Here is a 26,290-nt window from a genome sequence, read left to right as displayed (position 1 = left end):
ATATTTGTTAAATACATTTGTAATATTTCGTAAATACTATCAATTTTTCATTCAAATTTTTAAACTATTAATGGAAAAAAATAAAAGCAATTACAACTGAAAAAAAGTGCTGTCATTGGAAAAAACAATTACAATTGAAAAAAAGGGTTGCTAATGTTGTGAAGCATCATTTCCAATAAGCAGCATTACAAATTGTAATTCACCTAATTTTGGCTGATATCAAAGTGTATTATCAAGGTGTAATATCTTAACATTAAATACAAAGTTCAAACTCATTAGGTAAAAATGTATCAATGGTTTCATGCGCTATTTTGAGTGGAAGCCTCATTCGCAATAACTGTTACTTTTGTCGACACGAGTATACTAGAAAATTATTATTTAACAATTTTAAATAACGTTAAACGAATTAATTTCGTTTATCACCATGTGTGATAATGTCCATGAAAAAAATTGCTACGGATATCGCGTCTAAACCCTGAGGTAGTAAATAAAAGTGTACAAAGAACAGAAGCAAAATGGAATTGTTTCAAGTCACTAGTTTCAATTATGACTGTCTAACATTTGATCGTAGTCAACAATCAGTTACTGAGCTTATTGAAAAATAATCAATTTTTGGCTTTTTACTTGGTAACAGAATTACTACAAAGTTCAGATTAGAGGAAATCTAAAGATATAAAGCAATTGTGTAGAGGGTATACTCAGGATAATGCTCCTGTAATCCTGACTAATAAAACTGGTGAACAAAGATTTATCTGTCGGAAGAGATATCGGTTATAGAAGTTTAAAAGTTTTAAGTATATCAAGAAAACTATAACAATATATATTTACAGATACACACACATGCATACACACACACACACACACACACACACACACACACACACACTATTAGATGTATATAATTTCCTCTTTATTGATAAATTGCTTTCTTGAACTGTATATCAGTTGATGCGGGAAATTGCATCTCTGTAACTTATGAATTTACTTTGTAGGAAAATAAATGCACTAAGAACATTCGATGTATGGTATATTGTCTGAAGTTTTAATATCTCCAAGTATGAAATATTTCTGGAACTACTTCTATATGGCTATACGCATCAATTGTAGATTAAAGCGAACTTTCTATCTTGTAATATTGGTTCAATTTCATACAGAGTAATAGTCTTATATTCCAAAGGAAGAACAAACGGAAAGGTAATTCAAGTGATTTATGGCCCCTACATTTCGTAGACAATCTCATACATGTAAACAAATGTTGGAGCGAGTGAATTTAGTGGTACATATTTTGCACATCAATTACGTTTGAAACCAGAACGATAAAAGACGTAAATCACTGCACCAGGAAATTTCCCCAATCATATATTAGGGCTGCTACTCTAGTACCTAAGCGGTCTCTCTGATTTTAATGATATCAAATATTACAGAGTGGTTATCTCGAAGAATTGTACATAGAACTGAATCAAAATATTTTGTTACTGCTCATCACATAACTAAATCTTGCATACATATCCATCCACCCCAAACCCACCCACCTACCTACCTACCTACCTACCTACCTACCTACCTACCTACCTACCTACCTACCTACCTACCTACCTACCTACATACATACATACATACATACTTACCCTCCTACCTACCTACCTACCTACCTACCTACCTACTTACCTACCTACCTATCTACATACGTACCTACCTACATACGTACCTACCTACCTACCTACCTACCTATCTATCTATCTATCTATCTATCTATCTATCTATCTATCTATCTACCTACCAATCTATCTATCTATCTACCTACCAATCTATCTATCTATCTACCTACCAATCTATCTATCTATCTATCTATCTATCTATCTATCTATCTATCTATCTATCTATCTATCTATCTATCTATCTACCAATCTATCTATCTATCTATCTATCTATCTATCTATCTATCTATCTATCTATCTATCTATCTATCTATCTATCTATCTATCTATCTATCTACATAATGATTTTATTAGATGCCACACAATAGGGTTTTAATTATTTAGCCCGTTAAAATATAAATTCTGATTTTCATTCTTAACTTAAGTAAGATTAAAAAATAAAGCAAGGAAAATAAGCAATAGTTATAAAATATAAATAAGGGGAAATTTGAATAATATATACACAGTATTTAAAATTGAAATATATTTCGCATTATTGCATAAATTTGTCACTGTTTTTTTCTGAGTCATTACACACACATACACGCGCGCGCGCGCACACACACACATAATTGAATAAGATAGAGTCAACAAGAAGGAGTACGGTTGGACAGTTATCTTTTAATCACTACTCATGTTTCCATACAACATAGTTCTTCATATACACAGAATTTTGATTAAGCAACCTTTTACCTGTATAATGGGATCCAGTTGCGCTTCATCAGGTGATATCTGCATTGCTTGAATTGAAACAAGAGAGATGGATGTGTTAGCATCGAAGTCGAAGGTTTTATAACTAACGGAGACAGCAATTGAATGTTGCCTGAAGAAATACGACTGGATCCCATTGCATATTCAAATTCCTGTATATATGAAGAACTATGTTATATAGAAACATGTGTAGTGATTAAAAAAATAACTGTCCAAACGTACTCCTTCTTGTTGACTATATCTTATCCAACTTTATTTTCACACACAATCGAATGCCCAAATCTAGACTTGGAAGCATATCGTAATACTACCAGCTATTTGTTAATTCTAAGGGTGAACAAGCTATATTTTGTACTCTTCTCCGTTCCGAACGGAATATGCTCCAAATACATACATACATACATACATACATACATACGACGTACGTACATACATACATACATACATACATACATACATACATACATACATAAATACATACATACATACATACATACATACACACACATACATACATTTATTTATTTATAACTTATGATGAAAGTAAACAAATGAAGTTTGTTTCAGAAGCGTTGTGATGTATTGAAAGATACAGAAATAATTTTTTTTTATTCTCAAATGCATTACCGGCTGGCTGATAACGTATTTTTCTGCAAGGTGTGGATAATTTATCCTGATCACACTATTTATTCGCATTACCACGCGTTTGAGAATAAGAAAAAAATTATTTCTGTAATCTTTCAATACCCCCCAACACACACAGACACATACATATCTATATTAATGAGTTAAATAAAATTCAATATTTAATTATTTCATGGATAGTAGAATATTTAATACCAAGATCATCTCCCGTAATATTTTGAACTGATAATGTAGAAACGTAACCAAACAACAGACTTCCTCATATCTAAAAACCGGAAGTATTTGCCTCTCAGAGCTGTTGTTATACATATAGACTGCGAGAAATGATGTACAATATGTAGAACAATGCTATAGTCAGTCTGTCTGTTGAGCACCCGCCCCCCCCAAATACAATAATATGAAGGAAATAACATTCTGAATGTGTGAAAAACCTGAAAGGTGTTTAAAAGGCCTTAAGGAAATGCATTGTGATAATATTAAATAGGTTCTACAAAATGCAGTTATCATGAATGAATAAGTTTGAGTTGGACGAAAAACTGATATCTCTGACAAATAATTGAAGACTAAAGAAGTGAATTGCAGCGTGTGTTTGGTTCTTCTTACTAAAGAGAACTGATTCAAAATACAAGACCCGATAAGTACAATTGATTTTTAACAATTTTTATCGAGTATATAATAAAAAAGAATTATACCAGTCATGTCGGTTTTAAACTGATATATATATATATATATATATGCATTCTACGTAAGATGATATATTGCCTGAGCTATATGTTGTATTGTCTGTGATGTACAATGTAGGTGACATTAGAGTTTGTGTGACAATATTGTGTATTTTATTGATATACTGTATGTGTTTGTGTATGTGTGTATGCGTGCGTGTGTGTTTGCTTATACGTAATATGTCGAACCTGTAATGTTTCATATAATATATTGTGTGATGTTATATCTATGTAGGATATATTGTGTGCAACCATGCTATATTATATAATATGCAGTACCGATGGTAACTACCGTTGTATGATATGATTGTGATATATTTTGAAATATACTGCGTCGGTGATATCTGCCATGTGTGATGTCTCTATGTTGTATCGATACATTGTTACATATTCTTTCGAATGTATCTCACGTAACTGTTATATTCTGAATTTGTAATACTTTGCTCGCTAATTCAATTAGTATGTCGTCCTGTTAATGGAACAGATGGACATTCGTAGATCTAAATAACGTGAGAGCCCATAATTCCATCCATAATAATGATCATGTGCTAGCATAATGAACACCACAGTGTATATTTAAAATATATTTAGTATGCTGGGAAGATGTATACGTTGGCATGATGTCAAATAGGATGAAGATAATTTTGTTCGTTTGGAGTTGATATGAGAGGAAAGATATGTGTGGGTTACTGGCTGAATTATACGGTAGGGAGATATAAAAACGTTATGGTATGTGCGTGCTGACGTAGACCTAGCTCTATGGTATATTTTGCTTAGCATCTGTCGAAAAGTTCGTAAGCATTGTTATAGAACTTGTAATATCTCGGATGTGACTGCGTGCACTTGTGCATGTGTATTTGTAAACATGTATGTATGCATGCGCGCGCGCGTGTGTTTGTGTGTGTATGTGTGTGTATGTATGTGTGTGTGTGTGAATGTGTATATGCGTGTTTGATAATATCGATATGAATATTATAGCGCGCAGTCTAGTTTTATCACGAAATAGTTGAAAGCTGTCCCCATTTAATGAGAGAATTCCTACTTAATACTTTTGTATTCTCGCTTTATATCGCATCTCCATCGACACATGAGTGTTATTTGTTTTAAACAGCGAGGCGGATATATTTTAGATTCTATATTCTATTTCTTATTTCCGAGCTGATGAATTCTAATTTCTATGTACTATTTTTGCTTGCAATAACGTGTATGGTTATATCTTCTTTCCCAGTGAAGCAAAAGAAATAAAATAGTATAGAATAGATAGAAACCTACAACTAGTTTATCTTCAGTTCACAGTGTTGAAATTAACAAACATCAAACAAGTTACTGATGGTGATTTCGATACAACATATCTGTTGCTGACTTTACTCTAATTGAATCTAAATTCTGTTATAGCTAGGTTCAAAAGATGCATATATCTCGAATATAGTTATATAAGGTTTCAGCATCCTTTTTTTGAAAATAAATACGATATAAATACGAAATAATAATGGATATAACTATAAATAAAAAGTAATATAAGTAGAAATAAAAATATTAATATGTAGAAAAAAATGAATAGATCTTTTAAAATAAATAAATATAATTACAAACATAAATGTCTATATAAAGAAATTCCAAGGCAGCACGTTGGACAAAAGGCTTAGCAGTATTTCGGCCGTCTTCAAATTCTGACTTCAAATTTCGTCGCGATCGACTTTGCTTTTGATCCTTTCGGGGTCGATTAAATGTGTATCCCAAATTGCTGGTCTTATGCCAAAATTTGAAACTAATATAAAGGTGTTCTCTTGAACTTTCTTAATTTGAAAGTATTTTACTATTGGGAACATCGCTAAGTGATACGTGCATACCTACATACGTACACATACATGTATGATATGTGTGTATATGTATATGAATTTTAACCATTGAAGAATAAAAAATATATTATATTTATATTTTATTCCTTTGAGATACCAAAAGTTTCGTCGTCGCACTTCTGCGATTTGCTTATTGATTAGCTTCTACTTTTCTATTGAATTTATGGAATATCACTTACAGGTGTATGTACATGCGCGCATGCGCGGATTCTATGAGCGTGGGTTTACCTTCGAGTATTTTCAGTTTCTCCCTATTCGGGTAATTTCCCTTTATTTAACAGTTATTTTTGTGCACTTTTGTTTTGTGCACTTAATAACTGACGATATGCCGGAGCAGGCTTCCGCCCCGACATCCGAAACTCTGAGTTTTATTATGACAGCCGACTAATTATCACACACACACACACACACATATATAGATTTATAAATATTGGTATCTAGAAGATCCTAAGGGTGGCAGGTAACGCTAAGTAAGTGCAATGGACAGACCATAGTTAAACTCTTGGTTCGACAGTAATACGAGTAAGGATTTTAATGTGGATATTGTATTAGCATTAATATATATATATATATAATATATATATATATATATATATATATTATATATATATATATAGACAAAAGAGATAGCAAAGCCAAGGCTGTGAGGAGTTGTCCGGGCATTTCTAAAGAAATAGATATAAATATAGTTTTACAGCTGTTTCTGGGATATTATGGATATCCCTTCATCAGAGACGTTGTGAGCTCGAAATAGTTTTGAATTAGTGGGAAGGATTGAAGAGGAAGGGATTAAGGAGACGTTGTGAGTTCGAAATAGTTTTGAATTAGTGGGAAGGATTGAAGAGGAAGGGATTAAGGAGACGTTGTGAGTTCGAAATAGTTTTGAATTAGTGGGAGAGATTGAAGAGGAAGGGGGCGAAGGAGACACTTTATTAAGAGTTCAAATTCCGCTAAGGTCGACTTTGCCTTTCAGTGTTTCGTTTTTTCAGAAAATAAATTACTGAGAGCCAGTGGTTGAGGGGATATAAGTGAAATCGGTTATAGATGGAAGGCCAATGGACAGAATGATGAAGAGAATTGTGTGTGTACATTTGTTTGTTTATGCGTGTGTGTGTTTGTGTGCGTGTGTGCGTGTTTGTGTGTGTGTAGGTGTGTGCGTGTGTGTTTATATTTACATCAGTATCCCCATATTCTGATGAGGATTATATGTTCGGAAGAGAGATTAAAGCGGAAAGTGGCTCAGGGGTCTGAATGACGGAATAAAATATGTATGTGTATGTTTCCATGTATATGTGTATGAATATGTGTGTATGTGTGTGTACGTCCGTGTATGTGTGTGTGTGTGTGTGTGTGTGTGTGATTAGTGCACCTTAATGGCGACTAGTTCACCAGGGGAAGTTTATGGGAGTGTTCTTTCTAGATGTCTTCTGTACAGAGAACATAAAAGGGTGTTAATATAATTAAGATAGAGAGGCAAAATAACTTTTATTACTCGTAATTAGAAACTTTATGTTTGTCATGGAATAATTAGTGTTACATTTAAATTTTCAATTCAAACCCCTGCAGCAGTTGTAGCACAACCAAAGCTACCAAAATAAAAGTATTATTTTTTGAAAATATTGAACTAGAGGAATTAAATTTCAAATGCTATGTCTGTGATAAAACTTAAACCGCTGTAGCACTTTCAAAACAACAAAACTGGCTGAATAACAGAATAGCATTTAAAAAAATATTGAGCCGGAAGAATTGAAATTTAAATATTGAGTTTGATAGAAAATATAATTCCAGTTCATTGTATAATAAATTAGAGCTTGTAATCTAGCCTTGGTATCTGATATTTGCGCCATTGTATTTGATATAGCTGTAGGCTACTTGGACTCAGCTGATCAATAAGGTGATGTGCTGCGACATAATCGACAATAAGGCGAATCCAAAGTTACACTTCATTATTACTGCAAACAATGTGCGTTCCACACAAACAAGAGGAGGTGGGCATGATTGAGACGGCGTGTTTATTATCGATTGATTATTATTATAATAGAGCTAAGGAAGCGGCCTGGCAGAAACGTTAGTACGCCGGGCGAAATGTTTAGCGATATTTCGTCTGCCGTTACGTTCTGAGTTCAAATTCCGCAAAGGTCGACTTTGCCTTTCATCCTTTCGAGATCGATTAAATAAGTACCAGTTACACACTGGGGTCAATATAATCGACTTAATCCGTTTGTCTGTCCTCATTTGTCCCCTCTGTGTTTAGCCCCTTGTGGGTAGTAAAGAAATAGGTATTCCGTATGCCACTACGTTCTGAGTTCAAATTCCGCCGAGATCGACTTTGCTTTGTATCCTTTCGGGGTTGATGAAATAAGTACCAGTTCCACACTGGGGTCGATGTAATCGACTATATCCCCTTCCCCCAAAATTTTCAAGGGCTTGTGCCTAGAGTAGAAACAGACTTAAAATATGTAACACCAACTTGAGCTCGTTTGTGTGGCCTTTAAGGATAAAATCGCTACCGTTACTGTACTTCATATAACAGGAGGAAAAAGGTGTTGCTCATGCATAACCTCCACTACAACCCACAACACCACCGCCACCTCTACCATCACCACTATTACCAACGCAAACATTAATGCAACGAAAACAACCGTCGTTCTTATTTCTTAACAAAATGAGAACAGCTTCGTACGCTTCGTTTTATGTAACCCGATCTTAGAGTGTTCTACACCGTCCTAAATGTTGTTTGTGAAACCTTAGTTGTGAATAAAGAAAATGCTACCATTATAAGAATCGTTAGCATGCCGGGAAAAGTGGTTACCGACATTTCTTCCGTCTCTGCATTTTGAGTTAAAATTCTACCGAGATCTGCTTTGTCTTTCATCATTGAGAGGCCAATAAAACATATACCTGTTGAACACTGGGGTCGATGTGATAAAATTATTCCTTCCCCCGAACTTGTTGTCCTGGTACCAAAATTTTAAACCATTACTATAAAGTATTTGGTTTAAAATTGTTTTCAACGAATAGAGTTTTTTTTTCCTCGTAATAATACCATGTTGATTTAGATTAATTTGTTTCTGATGTTTAGTAGACTATACAATAGTAATGTCCAACATAGTCGTATTTTTTTTTACCTTACATTGAATCGCAGCAGTAAATTCTAACTTCATTTCAACTCATTTTGTCTTGCTTAAGTGGTGATTTCTGAAATAATTGGCAAAGGGAAAAGAAATTGTTTACATTTTTCTTCTGTCAGAGTTACTTAAAATTTCTATAAACTCACACCACGACTACGACCAACATTCCCACGACGCAGCCACCTCACCCTTACTACTACTACTACTACTACTACTACTACTACTACTACTACTACTACTACTACTACTACTACTACTACTACTATTACTACTACTACTACTATTACAACACATATACAACTTCTTAAGACTCCGCCGGTTACGACGACGAGGGTCCCAGCTGATACGATCAACGGAACAGCTTGCTCGTGAAATTAACGTGCAAATGGCTGAGCATTCCACAGACACGTGTACCCTTAACGTAGTTCTCGGGGATAATCAGCGTGACACAGAGAGTGACAAGGCTGACCCTTTGAAATACAAGTACAACTCATTTTTGCCAGCTGAGTGGACTGGAGCAACGTGAAATAAAGTGTCTTGCTGAAGGACACAACGCGTCGCCGGGAATCGAACTCACAACCTTACGATCATGAGCCGAATGCCCTAACCACTAAGCCACGCGCCCTCACACATATACAACTACAGACACTTCGAAGGCCTTGAACCATCGAGGGGGCGTCTGCGGGATAACTTCGGGTGGTGAAATAGCTGCTTCCTTGTCCTCAAATCACACCTTCAAGACATTAGATTATGCTCTCCTGAGTTCCCCGCACGTAAGGAAAATAATCCAACCAGGTTACCACTGGAATACCTTTGATCAAATGGCTGATCGGCATGGGCAAGCTGTGGTGAAAGTACAACACACGCACACACACATACACACACACACACACACACACACACACACACACAGAGACAAACACACACACACAGACAAACACACACAGAGGCAAACACACACAGAGACAAACACACACACACACCAGACATACACACAGAGGCAAACACACACAGAGACAAACACACACACACACACCACACACACAGAGACAAACACACACACAGACAAACACACACAGAGGCAAACACACACAGAGACAAACACACACACACGCCAGACATACACACACACACACAGAGGCAAACACACACACAGAGACAAACACACACACACACACACACACACACACACAGACAAACACACACACAGACAAACACACACAGAGGCAAACACACACAGAGACAAACACACACACACACACCAGACACACACACAGAGGCAAACACACACAGAGACAAACACACACACACACCAGACATACACACAGAGGCAAACACACACAGAGACAAACACACACACACACACACACAGAGACAAACACACACACACAGACAAACACACACAGAGGCAAACACACACAGAGACAAACACACACACACACACACACCAGACATACACACACACACGTATACATGCATGAATTGTAAAACTGATTTTTAAGTTTAGAAGAAAGCAATGTAGTTTTGAATGGAATGATATAAATTGAATCAGCCCCAGTATATTACTGGCAGTTGTTTACTGTCGGATTTGAAAACGAAACATATAGGGACGCAAGCGATAATTGCAAAGTATTTAATTCGGACTGAACAGTTTTATCACTTTTCAATAAGTAAATTATTTATAAATCAAACAATAACTACATTGCTTGCGTAAATCATTGTTCGGAATCCTTATTCAAATTCGTGTTCGCTTCGTTTCACTTTCGCTTATAATGCGTTTTATTTGTGAAGGACAAAATATCATTTCTACCGTACCTTTTAACAGAAGTCAATCGATTGAACTCTCTATTAATGATTGCTTTCCGATTGTGAAAGTTTAAACAGTTGAAGGGCTGGATTTACCACGAAGTAAAATAAGCAAGTGCTAAGCAAAATAGGCAGGTCATCAGCGGAAGTGGGGGGGGGGTGCACCACAAAAATGGTCAGTGGTTTACGGCTCAAATGAAATCAATTTAAACTTGCTAAAATATTATTTGGGATGCCTTATCACTACTAAGTTTAGAAGTAGATGTGTTACGTAAGATTAATTTTGAGGATGTGATCAAATACTTTGCAGTTAAAGAAATAGAAAACTTTTTTCAAATATAGGGGTTGGGTGGGGTACAATGAGTAATATTTACTGCATTTTCAATTTGAGGAAATAAGTTACAATTATTCACTACCTTACAAAAACTGCATCAGCGAAGCAAATGACCTTCTTTAAGTGCATTAAGGCACTATAATATATATTCAGAAAATATATATGCCAGAAAATTTAGACGGGGTTTCTGAAAAGTTCCTGGCTTTAAGGGTGACGCGAAAGGCCTGCTTGGAAGCCCAACCTTCTGAGTTCTTTTGCAGTGCTTAGAAAAGCTGATGGACCGTAATATGTGTGTGAATCTGAGAGGGGACATGCTGAATAAAATTATCTGATGCTCCTGTCTTTTCTTTTATCCAAAGCCAGGAACTTCCTCGTATCGCCGTTCTCTTTGAGCTTACAAACGACAAATTTAGGTGGCTCAAAATGAGTAACAGAAAATAAGATAAAATTTGCCTCTTCAATTCTCTAGAATTACATTTGAAACAAAACAAAAAAGCTCATATACATCATTATCTCCTTAGACATTAGAAAAAAACAGAAATGCAACAAAAGAGGATCATGAGATGTGGTACATGAAGTGGAATTAAGGAAAGTCGACTACATCTATAAACTCAAAATAAGATATTCTCTAAAGCTCCTTCAAGATCCGCTGGAAGGTCTGACTTCCTGAAATATGTACTTACCATTCACTTAAAGAAAAAGGAAATTAATTAAATTAGTCATTACACATTTCGCCCCATCTTAGACATCAGTTATTTGAAAATTGAAGACTATCAAATTGGACGTTAATGTGGGAAAAACTTGACTTTGAATCCCACAGAGAAAAGAATTTTGAGTGTTACCAAAAATTATCCAGACATTTTTATTAGCAACCTCGAAATTGATTACAATCGGATCAAATTTAACGAAAAATTTCTTGACTTAAAAAAAACAAAAAAACAATTATATCACTCGACCATGTTTTTAACTCTCAACAAAAACTATGTTAATTTTTACTTCCAAAGATATCGCAACAGTACGAAATCATGTTGCAGTATTTGGAATATAGTTGTTTCAGACAAGTAAAAAAAAAAAAAAAGAAGAAATCAGAAATTATCCACTTTATCCCATCCACTTATATAAAATGGTAATTCACAAAATAAACATTATTTTCCATCTTACTGTTGTGTTCCATTTTGAAAAATAAACATTTATTTTGTGGCTTATTGTTGTACATATTTTGAATTACATATATATGTGTGCAGTATGGGTCTCAATCTAAATAGTTGACGCAGTTTCAACCTTCCATAGATATAACCAACCTACTACAAATAGACCTACTACAAATAGCAGTCAAATTCTCCTATCATGCACTACTTTTTTTAAGAGAAGCAATACATTAGATCATGTAGTACTAGGTACATTGTGTCTGAAAATATAAGACAGGATTGCCATAGTTAGAGCTCACTTTAAAGGCATTACAATCTTTTCCTATCCTAGAGAACTTTGTAGTCTATCACATAACGTATAAGATATTTCAGTTCGTACGGCTTTGTTTAAAAAGGATTTATTTAGCTGGTATTTTTAGAACATCTAGCAAAACCAAACAAGCTCCCTCTTTAACTCGTATTTATATAGGTGTTATAATAACAAACAGTAAAACATTTTAATATACTGTTAGAGATAAACATTAAATTTTTCAATGTTTAAAATAAAAACAAAACCAAGTTTTATTATGTGTTTATATATTTACGAAATTCCACTCAGATTTTCGAAATAAATCCTCAAAACTATCTGAGATCATTTGCAACATTTCTTGACAGATAAGAAATGAAAGAGTAATCACAGAGTTTCAATAAGAATAGGTAGGATTCTTATTAAAGCTGCTTATATGAAACCTTAGATGTCGTTCATTATTCCCACTCATACGTTCACCAACCGCCATATGTAGTTTGAACGCAAGTACGTATACAGAGAACGAGAGACGATGCAGGAGTTCGGGGGCGGGAGATGCAGAGAGTGAAATGAAGATAGCGCAGAAGAAACATAATTCTAACAACATAGAAGGAAAAGAATGGATAGCAAACAATTGTTGCGCTCAGTGAATGAGAAAGTGAAAGAGAAAGCGAGAGCTAGAAAGAGTGAAAGCGAAAAAGAGAGAAAGGAGACAAAATGAGAAGATAATATGGAATAAGAGAGAAGTAAGCGGTGATGAGAATAGGAGAGAATTAATGATGAAAAAAAGACAGGAGAAAAGTACTGCAAGGGATTAAGAAAGGCGGCGAGATTACAAAAAGTAATAAAGACGGAAGAAATATGAAGCGTAAAAAGGAAGTAAGATAGTGTACAGCTAAATGTATGAATAAAATGAGGAAAAGGAGAGGACGGGAAGAGAAGAAAATGGAGAATGACAAGGACGTATGTACTGTGAGCGTGTATATACATACATATCCATACATGTATATCTATCTATCTATCTATCTATCTATCTATCTATCTATCTATCTATCTATCTATCTATCTATCTATCATCTATCTATCTATCTATCTATCTATCTATCTACCTATCTATCTATCTATCTATCTATATACACACACATCTATATAAATATATATATATTTACATATATACATACATACACACACACACATATATATATATATACACATATATGTAAGTATATATATATATATATATATATATATATATATATATATATATATATATTAATAATAATAAAACGACAACAAAAGAACGATACCTCGATATTATTAAAATAGAGGAATTTATATATAATTTGAAACTCTGAGTTCCATCATGACAACTTACTGTTTGTCCTATACTATACTATACTATACTATACTATACTATATATATATATATATACAGACTGGGCTATCAGTCAATATAACAATTAATTGCAAAGTAGAGTAATGCACATTGTTGATTTAACTGAAAATTCAGAAATTCCTAGCGTTAAAATTAATTCGTGTGGCGTCTATAATTGCATAAAGTTAGGGGGTATGAGAGGTGACTGTAGATTTATTTAAGCATGAGACATCCAGAGGGTTACAGCCTTCTTCATGTAGTTTGAATTTCAAAATAGAACAAATTATGCGAACATGTTTACATTAATATGCTTGCTCAAAATTATACAATACAATTTTATAATCTCAAATTAATGCAAATATAGATCACCGGAACGTCATGGTTACATCAAAAGTTCCGATTTTATATCTATCTGTCTGTCTGTCTATCTATCTATCTATCTATCTATCTATCTATCTATCTATATCTATCTATCTATCTATCTATCTATCTATCTATCTATCTGTCTGTCTATCTATCTATCTATCTATCTATCTATCTATCTATCTATCTATCTATCTATCTATCTATCTATCTATCTATATTAGCTACGAATTTTCCGTGTGTTATGGTTTTGTCACATTTTCCGTTTGTTATGTTTTTATAATAATCCTGGAAATATTATTCATGTAATGCAATGCACTCCTTGTAATGCCGATCAAGTCTGTATGTCTGGTGTTCGGCAATATGACGGTGACGTCGTCTGTGTATGCCGACGCGATCCTCTCATGTCCTAGCTCGCGCGGGATGCCTCTCAACGACTCCAATTTCGCAGTAGTGTCGCTACAGCTAGGATGAAAACAAGAATGCAATGATCCTCTGGGGTTTTGCCTTCCTGATAGACAAGGTGTTAGAGCAACGAAAGCTGGATACAATTAACTTTAGAAGGGGACAAACAAGAGTGACTGCGCCAGGGATCAATATTGTTATCATGGAAGAAAAAGAAAAGGTTGACAAATTTGGAAACCTGAGAATTGAGATCGACAAAATGTGGCAGCTATGATAGTCAAATATAAAGGTTGTCCCAGTTGTCATCGGAGCTTTGGGTTCAATACCACCCAACCTGAAGAAATTCCCCACAATCTTGGTAAACTGCATGCATATTGCGTAAAGTACTGTCTGCCTGAGGTCCTTGTTGCGACTTAACGGACAATACAATCCACCAGTAGATACTATCCAATATTGAATACTGTGCAACATCTTTAATAATAATGATAATAATCCTTTCTATTATTGGCATAAAGCCTGAAATTTGGGGGAGGAGACTAGTTGATTACATCGACACCAGTGTTTTACTGGTACTTAATTTATCGACCCTGAATATTGAAAGGCAAAGTCGATGGCAAATTCTGCTTGTCATTGCGTTACTTAGCCTGTCGGTAACGCTTTCATATGATTAGATAATAAGGAGGAGAAAGAAAAGATAGGGCAAAAAAGGAGGGTGGCAGAGAAAGAGGTGGACATGAGGTAGAGGGAATTTAATTGTAACGCTTTCACGTGATTACTTGAAGGGAAAAAGATGAGAAGGAAAAAGACAGAGAGAAAGAGGATAAGGCAAGAATGAGACAGAAAGAGGGAGAAAAAAGAGAGAAAAATGAGGGAGAGAAAAGCGTCCATGACGTGAAGTAGGGGGAAGGTAATAATTTAAGCAGAGGAGTGTTCTGATGGTGAAGTTACAGAAAGGCAGAAAAGGGGAGAGAGAGAGATGATGATGGTGGTGGTGGTGGTGTCGGAGATGGCGGTGGTGATTGGATAGTGAAATGTGTATACTTTTTTTAATATAACTAAGTTTTATTTTTATATCGCCTATCACTTAACGCATGTGCATTAGTACAATTCCGTTAAATATTCGCTTATTTATGTGGGAGATATATGTTATTTCAAATTTCCCTAAAGGTTGTATCATATGTACGGGTTACTTTTTGCACATGGAAAAAATGGATAATAAGTGTGAATATTTATTTTATGAGTATTGTGTACTAAGTCTATAAAATTGTGTTTAAAGTATATAAATAATGTTTACCATTAATTCCGTGGAATATTCACGGGTCCCGTTAGTCTTTGTATATAAAACAAAGGATGTGTGTGCGTGTGTGATTGAGCGTATGTGTGTGTAGTACGCATGCATTTCTACAGTTTTCAACCGATTTTCACCAAACTTTACACGCACATTACTTATATGCCAAGGATGGTCATACACGATAACATTTGCCCAGAGCTCCAGCGTAAAGAGTGAAAACGGAATAACCGGTGTTTTACACGGCTTTTCTCTAAAAAAATTCTGCAGTTTTCAACCGATTGTCTCCCTTTTCTCTCTTCTCTCTCTTTTTCTCATTCACTGTTTCTTTTGCTTACACATATTCTTCCCAACCCGGTGTAATAGTTCTTCTCTATATCAGTTTCTTTCACTCTCTCTCTCTCTCTCTCACTCTACCTCTCTTTAACTCACACACTTACTAAATTCTGTATTTCAAGTAGTCGGGCGTAAATATCTCTGTTCTTACGGTTTTTGTACGTTTTACCTGAAAAATAATTTAGTTATTTAAAATTTTTTTCGCCCACTATGTTTAATTTCAGTTTTGCCACATCTGTCTAAAAACTGAGTTCAGTGTATTTCAGTTTTTTCGTGCGTAAATACCTTTATGTTTACGGCATGATTGATTGATTGATTGATTGATTGATTGATTCTAGTTTCAGCTTATGAGCTGTGGCCATGTTGGAGCACCGCCATTTGGTGTTGCTACTTGGTTTCACTTCATGGAGGCTTTCTAGCAACTGCTATTTGGTGCATGAGAGAGTTCGATGCAGCTGCCCTCATCTGCCCCTCCTGCCGTGAAGTTGGTTCATCTGGGACACCTGACAGGAAGAGATCCAGCTTCATTTTAAAGACATCTGTATCCACCCCATGCAGGTCTCTCAGGTTCTTCGGGAGGATATTGAAGAGCTGTGGGCCTCGGAAGCCCAGGCTATCACAGAATCTTGTCCTACATCTTGATGGCAGGTTTGGAGTCCTAGGCACCACGCAGTGGCGCCCAGTTCTGGCATTTGCGTACTCTCGATGCCAAAGTTCAGGACACTTCCCTCCAGGATCTTCCAGATGTATATTATGGCATATCTTTCCCGCCTACGCTCCAGGGAATATAATTTTAATCTCTTGAGTATTTCCCAGTAGCTTACATTCTGCATAGAGGCTATCTTCTTTGTGTAGCTTCGTTGGATCGCCTCAAGTTCTGTGATCAACTTGACACTGGATGGTGACCATAGCTGAGAGCAATAGTCAAAGTGGCTTAGGACAAGTGTCTTCCAGAGGACCATCATGGTTTCTTGTTCTCTTGTTCTAAAGGTTCTAAGAATCCATCCAGCCAGCCGTCTACATTCATTGTCAGTTTAGCAACATGTACATGAAAGGTCGCGTCATCACTCATGTGAATACCCAGGTCACGCACTGATTGTGCCTCTGGGATTGCAATCCCTCCGGGTCCAGTGTATTCATTGGGTATTGCATTCAGTTTTGCATGCTGATAGTATAAAAAGCTTGAAACTTTCCAGCATTGAACTGCATGCTATTCTTTTCAGCCCACTTGTATATTTCGTCCAGCTCACATTGCAGGTGTTTAGTGTCCTCAGGGTTCTGTATTGCCTGTGAAACTTTTGTATCATCTGCATAACTTGTGATCGTGGCTCTCTGCGTGGCTGAGGGCATGTCTGAGAGGGCCATTATGAACAGTAGTGGTCCCAGAACAGTGCCCTGCGGAACACCGCTCACTATTTGTGTGTTAATGGAGGTGGCCCCATTGGCTACTACCACCTGACTTCTATCCTTCAGAAAGTCATGAAGCCATTCTCCCAGTTTTCCAACTATGTTGAGATCACGCAGTTTGCGACATATCATTCCATGATCGACTTTATCAAGGCCTTTGCAAAGTCGAGATATATCACTTCCACATTTGAGTGGTTGAGCAGCCGTTTCAGCACCCAGTCATAGTGTTGTAGGAGCTGAGTTAAACAGCTTCTCCCTGGTCGGAAACCATGTTGGGTGTCGGGCAGTAAGTCATTCTCTTCAAGGAAGGTGATCAGCTTCCTTCTGACTATTCGTTCCATGACCTTGCTGATGTGTGAGGTCAGAGAGATAGGTCTATAGTTCTTGGCTTCCGCTCTGCTACCTCCTTTATGAATGGGGCATATTTTACCTTCCTTCAGTTTTCCTGGAAGTTTGCCAGCTGCAAGGAAGCTCTGAAAGAGGAACTACAGTGGTCTTGCTAGGACTCTCTTACATGCTTTTAGGAGGATTGCCGGGAATCCATCGGGGCCAGTAGCTGAGTCTGTTTTCATTTCATCTATAGCCTTGGTTACATCGTCTTCCTTTATATCGATGTAATCTATCGTCGCCGCCTCTGATTTTATATCTGCAGTGGTAAAAAAGTCAGTTGGATTGGTGATTTGGAGATGCCCAAGGGGTGGAGTGAAAACACTCTTGAATTGCTCATTCAGTATTTCACTTACCCTCATTGGTTTTCCTGTAAGTGTGCCATCCTTTTCGAGGAGTGGCCCTATTCTACAGTGCACCGTAGCTGTTTCTTCGGCATACCTGTAGACAGCTCTGGGGTTAGATTTTATGTTTTCTATAGCCCAGGCTTCTTTGTCTGCTCTTTCTTTTTCATGGGAGAGTTGCAGACATTTTTCGATTTCCAACAGTTTTATTTTTAGGCGGGACTTTTCACTGCTTTCAATCTGTTTGTTTAGGCGATTTGAAAATTTCGTACGCCGTCTCATTAAAATTTTCCTCTCTCTGGGGATTTTGTTCTTGTGTACAGTGGCCTTTCTCTCTGGGACACATTTGTAGCATATGGCTTGCATTACAGACATGAATGTTGAAGTTCACGTCGATGTCTGGCGAGGAGAGACATTAGGCCAGTTTTGTTTGAGGATCTCTTTCTCAATTTGTTTCCAGTTTGCCTTATGGTAGTTCAAGCTGGAAAGATTTTGAGGGTTTCTTGTAGCTGCATGTCCGTGCTCTCTTTTGGCCCGTACATGGTCAGCTCTATCATGTTGTGATCCGAGAGTAGTGTCGGTGTCACTTTCACATTATGGATGAGATCCATGTCATTTGTGAAGCAGAGATCCAGTGTGTTACCTGCCCTGGTTGGTTGGAGTATTACCTGCTCCATGTACAGGGTGTTGATGAGGTTCAGGAGGGACCTCGCCTGTCCTCGTTCACATCTTGTCATTCCTGGGAGAGAAAGGCCCTCGGGCCATCTGACATTGGCAGATTGAAGTCTCCCATAAGAAGCACACCTATGTGTTTTTTCTAATGTGGTTAGAATTTCTTCTATTTTTATAAGGCAGTCTTCAAACTTGCCCACATGGCTTGGGGCATCTGGAGGCGATATGTAGCACACACAACTACTCAGTTGCCTAATATGTACAATTAGTGTGTCACACACCGAGTTTGAGTATGACAAGAGGACCTGGGGTGTGAGGTCCTCACGGATGTACATAGCAACACCTCCATGACTCCTTTCTTTCCTGTCGGTCCGTAGTACAGCATACTGTGGTATGTGTAACTCCGCATCTGCTATGTCCGGTTTCAGGTGCGTTTCTGTAAGTGCTATGCATAAGGCTTGATTGCATGCAACAAAGTCTCTCAGGAACGGGATCTTTGTCCTGTTACGTTCTCCCTACAACATTACTTATTTAAAATTTTTTGCACTTCGTCTATTTAAATACATTTTTTACATTTCTCCCTCTATCGAAAAACGTTGTGCGAGCAGTCGTGCATGCGTACGTATGACCGCTATGGGCTACATACAGCCAATAAGCATTTATTACTAACCAATGAGATCTCAGCCACGTTACTGATGAGTCATGTGTTAGAAAAGGCTATCCTAAAGCGGCCCAAGTTCTTTCACTCAAGCTATTTTCTTCTTGAGCTTTATACGCTCAAACGGGTTGAAGTGTGGAGTAAAGCAGTGGAGATGTGTGAGGCATAGATACTGAAAGGGGGTGACGAGGCGTACATGGAGGTCAACTCTGGCGAAGTGATTTTGGTTTGAGTTTGGTTATATCGGTATTTACAGGTATTTCATTCACCTGTTTATATCTATCTATCTATCTATCTATCTATCTATCTATCTATCTATCTATCTATCTATCTATCTATCTATCTATCTATCTATCTATCTATCTTATCTATCTGTCTGTCTGTCTGTCTGTCTGTCTGCCTGCCTGTCTGTCTGTCTGTCTGTGTGTTTGCCTGTGTGTCTGTTTGTCTGTCTGTCGACCTATCTGCCTGTCTATCTATTTATCTACTATATATGTGTATATACATATATATTATATATACTTTATGTTATATATTATATATATATCAGATACTGGGATTAGTGGTCAGGGTGTTGGACTAACGATCGCCAGATCGTGTTTTCAATTCCTAGACCGGGTGGTGCATTGTGTTCTTGAGCAAGCATCTTCATCCCAAGCTGCTCTGCGTTTACTTCCTCATCTGACGCATGGTACACCGTGCGCCTGTTCAGACAACGTCGATGTGATCGAGAGAGTGATCTAATGTGGCGCACGAACATTTCATCACTATAAACAAATCATTTGTGCAGGTCGTTCGGCAAAAGCTGAACCATCATACGTCATCTTTGAAGGAAGAGTCCATCACATATGTGTGTGTGTGTGTATAAATACATACATATATATACATATACGTACACATACAAGCATAGGCACGCAGAAGTACACACGAACTCATGCACACACATACACACACTTACACACGCACACACATTCACATACACACACAAGCACACCCATTCACACATATGTATATATGTTAAACTGGGAGAAAGAGAATGGTAGAGAAAGAGAGTGGGAGATTATGGTACAAATGAAGAGACGGAACGAAATCATAAGGAAAAAGTAGAAAAGAAATACAGGAAAAAAGATATAAATTAATGGAGGTATTTAATGCCTTTCTTCCTCTTTCAAGGCTGGCGTTCTTCAGCCTGTTCACTTTATCTGAAGGTAATGTTGCGTTGGTTGTTATGGAGTTAAACGAACAGTACTTATCATGCTGAAGGCCAAATCGTTCAAAAATTCTGACACTGAATCTGAATAATAAATATTATCTTCGAGAATTTCAAAACGACATTTTTTTATTTGTTTATTTTTTACTTTGTGTGTAGAATTACTTGACTGAATTATTTAAATTAATGCTATCATTTCACGCACACCAAATGATATGGCAGCCATATTTAATCCTCCTAATACTACGTAAATTACTGTCAGACGTCACTTACGATCGAGTATGACTTGATAACTCTTTTAATGGTTTGTGAAGTTGATGTAGTCGTGAAGAGACATAAATAACCTCGCGGTTCCACCTTCATCCTAGACCCAACAGAACATCCAGAATGTAAGAACTGAATAAAAAGTGAGCTGCTCTAGTAACTGCTTAGCACGCATTACAACTGTATTTAGTTCATGGAAACCACGCGCTTCCCGGTTCCAGGAATTGAATCAGTAGCCTTATGATCCTGAGCCGAGCATCCTAACCATTAGGCCACATGCCTTCAACCAGATTAGTTACAGTTTTCCCATTTTTCTGTAGGTCACTCTCAGAAACACACTGAAACTGTTGTCTTTCACGGAAGTTTAGTTTTACCCCATTCTCGGCACATATTTAGAAAACTTCTGCTGAAGATGTTACACGTTTTCACTATGGATTATATTGGCAATTGGTGTGATAAAACAAGTTGCCTCTTGTATCTGAATTATGACAAAAGCAGTTATTGGATAATATTTAAAACTTTTCTGTCTCTATCATATAAGTGAAACATATTATACGCCATGTATTTTACATGAAATAATGCGTTACATGAAGCTCCACTGAGGTAAAATCTTGTGTGATGTTATAGAAATATATGTTATAACTGCCAACTTCTTTGTAATGTTTTAGTTTTTTCTCTTTGTGTATAGAATATGATAACAAAGGATAGAATTCCGTATAGCCTGTTGGATGTAATGGAAGGAAAAAAGATGTTGGAATGTCATGTGTGTAGGTATAACTTTATAGTAATATGTTGCTTTAAAATTTTGTAGTACATCTAACACGGCGTGCTTGAATGAAGTTACAGAAATATATGTTAAACTATATGAAGACACAGTTATTTTGTGTTGCAGATAACACAGATAGCTGTAGTTTATATCATTATAGGATGGTATCATGTAGATTACTTCGTGGTTTTTATATATGTAGAAAAACATCAATATCAACAACAACAATAATGGTTTCAAATTTTCCAAGGCGACCTCAGGCTAGGTGCATTTATAACACTTATTCTGAGCAAGATCCCGTTGAGCAAATAAATGGGCGGAAAAGAGGAGAAAGGGCTATTACCGTATTTTCGTGCGGGGCGGGGGTAGGTGTTCTGTTCCACGTGTTAGAAGCGGAGGTTTCCACAAGCAATTCTTTGTAAAATCTTTTTCTAACGTCTTAGTAAAATTTCCAAAATATGTTTTATATGCGTTCTGCAGTATTTGTATAATTTTTATGTTTGTAGGTGTGTTGGTTGTCGGTGTGATGAAATTGGTCTGAATCATGATCGTATGGTTGTGTACGTATCCCATTAGTGCCTAGCTCGTGTTTATGGCAGTGATGTTGAAATATTGTTCGTGTTGTAATTTGTGATCAAATTCTGCATGTGAATTAAGTTGTGCTGAAAGTGGTGGTGTCTGTGATAGTGGTAGTGATGATAACGATGTTGACAATATTAGTGTAGCTGTGTAGGGGTCGTTTGAGCATTGTTGCTCAAAGGCATCTCCTCCATTTGTTCGTATCTGCCAGTTTTGTGTTGGTGCGTTTTTGTTCCTCTTCTTCTCTCGATCTTCGTGACCATTTGCCATTTAGGCTCCTCGCCGTTCTCTTCATTACAGGATATGTCTGAATGATCCGAAAACGTTTGGTTTTTTTTTAATTTGAAGTAGCTATTGTTGTTATTTTGAGGATTTCTGATACTGCTGTTGGTGTTGTTGCTGTTTTTGGTGGTGGTGCAGTAATTGTTGGTGTTGTTTTTGCCGGAGTTAGTTTCGGTTCTTTTTATTGGAGATGTTGTTTCTACCTGTTTCTGTTGGTGCTCTCTCTCTCTCTCTCTCTCTCTCTCTCTATATATATATATATATATATATATATATATATATATATATATATTAGTTAAAGTTTAAATCTAAATTTAAAACGAAACATCACGGGTATGCAACTTATGCCTAAAAGAAACTCTGGTAATTATCACATCCAGGGATATCATGATACATAGACATTCCGAGGTGATCATATCATGTAAACATAAAAACAAAACATCGTTTCTGGAACTAAAAAAAAAAAAATTGAAACGGATTAACATCAACCGCCCTTAACATATTATAGAACAAAGAAGGAATACAAAAAAAAGAAACAAACAAACCAATCAATATTTCAGATGATATACACTATACTACTGTACCACCAGAAACAATTAAAAGGTCTCCCTAAGAAAGTATCATTTATCAATTCAATTCAGACAATGAACCCTTGCACCTGATGGCTGTTGTGGGTGTACCAGCTGACCTGTTTATTTCAGAATTCATTAAGATGATCATGCCTTAAATGAGATCGAACAAAGGAATGTACGACCCATCCTTCACATCTGCAGAATAAATAGCATAATAAGTCCAACATCACGACACACCTCCTTCCCCCTAAACTGAAATTCCTTCCAAAGAGATAACTAAATAACTCAAATAACTTACGTTCTGGTCAAAAGGGACAAGCAAACCGTTGGCTAACATCCATTAATATTATATCGCCCGAAGAAATGGATCCATGAAGATAATCTACCCAATGCTCCCGGATCTACGGACTACATCGTAATAATCCCAGGAATATGGACTGTGACCTGAGGAGACAGTTGGACTGTGGAAACGTGCGCAGCGATGCATTACATGTTTATAAATTCTATCCGAGGATTATTGTTACTACTACTATATTTATCCTACATTATATCAGTACAACACGACGCAACACCTCAAAAATGGTGCACAAGTCAGCATCATTAGTTTCTGAGATTGGCGACGTCATCATATATAGAAGTTTTGAACTGGTTGATAGCCCTCCTTATTTGGCCCCAACTGATTATCATCAGATACCTAACATGAAAAAACTAGGTCGGGAACCAGTATCGCAGTAGTGATGACGTTATATCTGCTGTTAACTTGTTTGACCTACACGTTGAAAGCCTCTTCACCAATGGAAGACCGATGGAAGACATATGTTGAATAGTAAACCTCATCTGGTTACATTCCACGAACTTATCTTGGTCAGCCACTCAGGTTTTCAGCTGACTCTCGTAAAGGAAAAGACAAGATATTGTATCGGCCTACATAAGTTGTTTAAGGCGTCTATTCATACTTCAAGAAACCCTTCCTTTGTGAAATGTGAGATAGACCGTAATCCAGGAGGTCAGAGAAAAATGTTATCGGTAGATCGTTCTGGTATGTTACATAAAGAAGTATAAATTGAATTACGAATTTGTTAAAATTATTAATAATTCATTTAGAAGGATTTTTAGAATGCATTACCAAATTATAATGAAGTCAAGGTCTTACAGGTGCAACTAAATACCCATTAGAATTGTTTTTAATAACTATATACGTTTATGTTTGCATCTTTTTCTCTATCGATGTATGTACACGAGTCGTACGCACACTTACATAATTTTAATATAATTTTTAATATATCAACCGGTTTCGCTATCGCTATTCATGATATTATGTTTTACTTATTTGAATATATATTTTTTCTTAAGAAGAAATTTGGTCCATGTTGTGTGTGATGAAATTCACGAGTGAATGACTTCACAAGTAAATAAAGGGAGGTAATTGGTTGTCGTTATTGTTATTGTTGTGGGTATATATATATATGTATATGTATGTATGTATGTTTACACATACATATGTGCATATTTGTATGAGTGTGTCTATGTGAAGGTATATGTGTGTGTTTGTGTGTGTATGTGTTGTGAGCACGTGCGTGTGCGTGCACTCGTAGTTTTGCACAATACCATGCTATTTATACTTTGTTCGAAGATATTTAATGCAGTCTCCTATTCTGAAGTCAAGAAACGTTTTTTTTTTTGCAGAAGGATTATTTACACATGAATACCGGTTCTCGGTATTTAAATAATGGTAATTGGGAATAATAGTAATCGTAAAGGGAAGATGAAGATGCACATAAAAGTAAAAAAGAAAAAAAAGAAAAAAGGAAAAACACATGAGGGAAAAAAATTTTTTTATAGTTTCAATAACTGTTTTCCGAATGTCAACGTAATGCATTCCTTCCTTAACAAAATATTATAGGTTTCGTCTCCTAATGCTTCTCTTTCCCCTTTCTTTGTGTCTGCTTCTTAAATATCTACTACTCTTCTTTTTACTTCCTCTTTCTTCTCCATCATCTTTGCTTTCTTTATCTCTACTTTTTGTATTTTCTTAAGTTCTTATTTACTGGTTCCTACCTGTTTTTTGCCTTCAGATTCTACTTCTTCTGCTAATTCTTTTACTTCACTTCATTGTTACCTCTTCTATTAGGTCTTCTTTATTATTATTATTATTATTATTATTATTATTATTATTATTATTATTATTATTGTTATTATTATTATTATTATTATTATTATTATTATTATTATTATTATTATTGTTGTTGTTATTATTATTATTATTGTTGTTGTTATCATTATTATTATTGTTTTTATCATACTTATAATTTATTCCTTTATGAATATAATAGGTTGCCATCATCATCATCATCATCATCACACTCCCTATTATTATTATTATTATCATAGCAATCATTGTCACCGCCATATTATCATCGCTATCATATTCATTATCAACATCATCAACACAGTCTCATAAACATCATGATCCCTCTCCCCCACTGCCTCCAATTCCCCCTCGTCCTGACCGTCCTCCTCCTTGTCCTCGTCCCCCCCTGCTCCTCCTCTTCCTCCTCTTCCCTTGAAGCAGCAGCATCGTTCATTTTTGCTTTTGATTCGTCTATTCTCTAAAATTTCTTCCTCTTGAATCGAGCTTTTCATCTTCCTATTCTTTTGGTAATTCTTCTTTTTGGGGTCTCTCTCTCACCAATATGCTCATCAAACATCATTATCTCTTTCGACATTCCAATCGTATACTTTGTTTTACTTTCCTCTCACTTTCTCATCCATCGCGCTTCTCTCCTTTTCTTCCTTCTTACCTCCTCTACGAACAGTGCTCACATCTGCTCCTCGTCTAATAAAGTACTTTTGGCATCACTCATGGTACCATTTGCCTTTTATCTTTCCTCCATATCAGCATCGTCATCGTCGTCGTCGTCATCATCATCGTCATCATCATCATCATCATCATCATCATCATCATCATCATCATCATCATCATCAGCAGCATCAGCATCGTGATCATCATCGTCATCGTCATTATTATCATATATATTATCTA

General features: G+C 36.3%; 1 protein-coding gene across 7 annotated transcripts in view; it reads right to left on the bottom strand.

Moving 5' to 3' along the window:
* Positions 1-26,290, bottom strand: part of LOC115216514 (probable G-protein coupled receptor CG31760) — an 895,090-nt gene that overhangs the window by 241,638 nt on the left and 627,162 nt on the right. The gene's annotated exons all lie outside the window — the stretch shown is intronic.

The sequence above is a fragment of the Octopus sinensis genome, linkage group LG10 (assembly GCF_006345805.1).
Source record: "Octopus sinensis linkage group LG10, ASM634580v1, whole genome shotgun sequence".
NCBI classification, from domain to species: Eukaryota; Metazoa; Mollusca; class Cephalopoda; order Octopoda; family Octopodidae; genus Octopus; species Octopus sinensis.
The sequence above is the reverse complement of the archived record's forward strand: the minus strand, read 5'-3'. Positions and strand labels throughout refer to the sequence as shown.